This window comes from Bos indicus, chromosome 10 (genome assembly GCF_029378745.1).
Source record: "Bos indicus isolate NIAB-ARS_2022 breed Sahiwal x Tharparkar chromosome 10, NIAB-ARS_B.indTharparkar_mat_pri_1.0, whole genome shotgun sequence".
NCBI lineage: Eukaryota > Metazoa > Chordata > Mammalia > Artiodactyla > Bovidae > Bos > Bos indicus.
The window spans coordinates 79,135,495-79,139,794 of NC_091769.1; the positions used below are offsets into that span (position 1 = coordinate 79,135,495).

The following is a 4,300-nucleotide window of genomic DNA, read 5'->3' on the forward strand; positions in this document are numbered from 1 at the left end:
TTCAGAAAACTAAGATCATGGCATCTGGTCCCATCACTTCATGGGAAATAGATGGGGAAACAGTGGCTGACTTTATTTTGGGGGCTCCAAAATCACTGCAGATGGTGACTGCAGCTATGAAATTAAAAGATGCTTACTCCTTGGAAGGAAAGTTATGACCAACCTAGACAGCATATTAAAAAACAGAGACATTACTTTGTCAACAAAGGTCCATCTAGTCATGGCTATGGTTTTTCCAGTGGTCATGTATGAGTTGGACTATATTAAGAAAGCTGAGCACTGAAGAATTGATTCTTTTGAACTGTGGTGTTGGAGAAGACTCTTGAGAGTCCCTTGGACTGCAAGGAGATCCAACCTGTCCATCCTAAAGGAGATCAGTCCTGGGTGTTCATTGCAAGGACTGATGTTGAAGCTGAAACTCCAGTACTTTGGCCACCTCATGCGAAGAGCTGACTCATTTAAAAAGACCCTGACACTGGGAAAGATTGAGGGCAGGAGGATAAGGGGACGACAGAGGATGAGATGGTTGGATGGCATCACTGACTCAATGGACATGAGTTTGGATAAACTCTGGCAGTTGGTGATGGACAGGGAGGCCTGGCGTGCCGCGGTTCGTGGGGTCGCAAAGCGTCAGACACAACTGAGCAACTGAACTGAACTGAACACAACCAGAGTTTCCCCTCTCTGGTTCAAAACCCATCATTAGACTTGCCCAGATTCTTAGCCTCCATCCCGCCCCACCCCTCCAACATACACACCCCGTCCCCCCACACACAAACACACATACAACACATTCATCTGCACCCTCATATACACACACACAGAGACTCCTCATTCTGATCAGTCCCTGAGGACCCAGACTTTGCCTCACTCACCCTGACTCACGCCTTTTCTCAGGAGGCACCAGCCTGGAATGTCTAATCTACCCCACATTAAACCCATCTCACTTCTTCCTCAGGGACAGAGTTACCTCCCTAGCAAAGGTCATCATAACACACTGTCCCCAGGAGCCTTTGAGACAGGACTTATTGGCTGAGTAGTTATGCCTTTCTGCATTTTCTTTACTGTGTTGTTGACAATCTGCACACATCCAGAGAACTAAAAATAAATAGCAGGAGGGCTGACTTGTTTGAAGCTGGGTCAGTGTTTATTTTCTCAAAGATTGAACTTCCTTGATGTGGATGTAAAGCTACATGAAATGGGCCTTGGATGCATGGACTGTGGTCTGTGTTTTAAATGTACAGACAGGGAGGATTTGCCCTGAAAATCTTAACTGTGGAATCCCTGTCTCACTCACCTTGCCCCACTCCCAGGTTAGGTCTAGGGCATGGGAGACACACTCCACGAATCTTCTACTTTGTCCCGGTGCTGCGATTCTACTTCTCCCCCTGCCTTGACACACTGAGCCAATGGACACCCTTCTCGAGGCCTTACTGTCCCCATCTGGCAAGTGGGTCAGTGAAATAGAATGGGGGGAACAATGGCAGAATATTGATCTTAACTGTTTTAGTGTCTTAAGGATAGAAGTGGTTTGTGACAAAAGAGAGATGAAGTCCTTTCTGGTGGTGATGACCTCGCCACAAGAACATGCCTCTCGCCAAGGATCTCCTTCATCCCTCTCCAGAATAGAAAACACAGGAATAAATGCCTGGTTCTTATTTCGTGGATGTGAAATGCCCAGGATGCTATTCAATCACCACCACTTTTAGCCATGCATAAACAGTAGTTTTGTGTGTTGGCTGCTCTACTGTCCTCTGCCAGGCTATGAGGAAAAACAAGCTTCCAGAAGGATGCTCCTTCAGATGGAAGCACCACTGAAAGCACCCTATGCCAAGGTGAATGGAAAACCATCCCAATAAACACATTTTGCATATGAAAAAAGAGAAAAAGACAGATGAAAAGCCAGTCCTCCAAGACCTTGACTCCCTTTCTTTCTTATTCTGCCCAGCTAGAGATTAAAATGCCTGGGCTCCAGCCCCCAGGCTCAAGACCCCTGGCAGTGAGCCCAGGTAACCACCATATGCTCAGAGCTATCTCTTCTGTAGGTTCCATCTACAAAGCAGTAACGCCAAGGAAAGGGCCATGTGTAACTTACTCCCTAAATCCTCAGTGCCAGCTTCTCCAGTAGGCTCAATAGACAAGGTTCCTAAAGTCCTGGCTTGGTTAATTTTATGTGTCAGCTTGACTGAGCCATGAGATGCCCAGATATCTGGTTAAACATTATCCTGGGTATGTTTGTGTTTCTGGCTGAGATTTGAATCAGTGGACCCATCGAGCAGATTGCCCTGTCCAATGTGGGTGGGCCTCATCCAATTTGTTGGAGGCCTAAATAGGACAAAAGAAGGCAGAACAGGGAGGCTTTCAAGCTCTCTTAGCCTGGGACATTGACTTTCTGTCTTCAGTCTCACACTCAGATAAGAACTTACGCCATTGGCTCTCCTGGTTCTTCGGGTTGTCAGCTGAAGCCTGTAGGACTCCTTGGCCTCTGTTACCACATGAGCTAACTGCTTACAATAAATCTCTTTGTATATTTATATATCTATATATCTCCTACTGGTTCTCTTTCTGTGGCGAACCCAGACTAATACAGTTACCAGTACTTTTAGGGGTCCATGAAAATGTTGCATTTTTTTTTAATCAGAAAGAGAAGACAAATATAATAAAATTGAATATACGAAAAAACTAGTCAAGGCTGAATTGTACTTGTCTTTATGCCAGTGTAGTCACAAAGTATAATTTTAAATATATTTTTGTAGAAGAATAGGCCTATAAGGGGACAAGTGCCTAAAGCCCAGGAAAGCCATAACATGACCCCACTCACCCTCCATAGTGCTCCATCCTTGAGGATTGGGGTCTTTTTATCTGGGAACCAGCATCCACCCATTGGTTCAGTGGGTTGACCAGGATGGTGTCTCTATGGTCTTGAACTGACCTTGAAGATGAGGTTATTTTGGAGTTGCCCTCTTGAGTTGTATCTATTAATAGAACTGTGTGTGTGTGTGGATGTGTGTGTGTGTGTGTGTGTGTGTCTAGTAGGGGTGGGTCTAGCTGTGCAAAAGGCAGAGTATACCAGAGCTAGGAATTTGATAGCAATAGCTTCTCCTTCAGAAGAGGTTGGCTGTAAGGAGCACCGTCCCTGCCTCCACCCCGACCGGTTTTCCTCTGTGTCCTGTCCTGGTTCTTGTCTAATTAGGTTGACCTCTCTCTCCTAGAGACCAGGACTCAATATTTAGTCTCCAAGATATGTCAGATACTGCTCGGGGCAGAGATCAACAACACCATGCCGGTAGCCTTTGCAAGCAGTTTTCCCTGGTGGCTCAGACAGTGTAGAATCTGCCTGCAGTGTAAGTGACTTGGGTTCGATCCCTGGGTTGGGAAGATCCCCTGGAGAAGGGAATGGCTACCCACTCCAGTATTCTTCCCTGGAGAGTCCCATGGATGCAGGAGACTGGTGGGCTACGATCCATGGGGTTGCAAAGAATCAGACACGACTGAGAGACACACACACACAAAAAAGCCTGTAAACAAGCTGATGAAATAGAGTACCAAGTGCTATGGGAAGACCTGTTGTAATTCTGCCTGGGTGAGCCATGAAGACATCCCACAGGTGGGAACACTTGAACAAGGCTCGGAAGTATGGTTGCAATTTTGACCACGGATGTAGCCTCAGCGGAGAGGGGGAGAGGGTGTGTATCCTTCCATCTGCTTGGAGGGAAGAATTTGTGTGTGATGATGAGAAATGTGATAGAACTGAGAGCAGTTACGTGAAATGAGCTCTGTCAGTTGTGAGCCCCAGATTACAACTCTGTCCTGTGACAGTGTAAAATGATTTCTTCCAGCTAAAAAACAGAAGCAAACGTAAATTAAGAGCACTCTGTCAGGACTTCCCTGAGAGTCCCGTGGTTGAGACCTCGCCTTCCCAATGCAGGGAGTCAGATTTGATCCCTGGTTTGGGAGCTAAGATCCCACACATCTCAGGGCTGAAAAACCAGAATATAAACAACTGAAGCAATATTGTAACAAATTCAATAAAGACTTTTAAATGGTCCAGATTAAAAAAAAAAAAAAAGAAACTAAAAAAAGAGTTCCCTGTCATAGAAGACCTTCCACCACCACAAAGCATTCTGGGCCCTACAGCCTTTGTGATCACCTGCACTTTGACAGGAAACGAAGGGAAAGAAGGTCATGCCAACAGACAGCATGGCTCAGGCAAAGGGGAGGAGGGCCCGTGCCTTGGGGATGGCAGGTAGTTCTGCCAACTCAGAAGTGGAGTATAAGAATGACATGGCCCCAACCAAGG

At 46.2% G+C, this 4,300-nt stretch overlaps 1 pseudogene; it reads left to right on the forward strand.

Annotated features, from left to right (window-relative positions):
- The first annotated feature begins 1,596 nt into the window (after positions 1 to 1,596).
- On the forward strand, positions 1,597 to 1,818 carry LOC109564405 (small ribosomal subunit protein eS27-like; annotated as a pseudogene).
- The last annotated feature ends 2,482 nt before the right edge of the window (positions 1,819 to 4,300 follow it).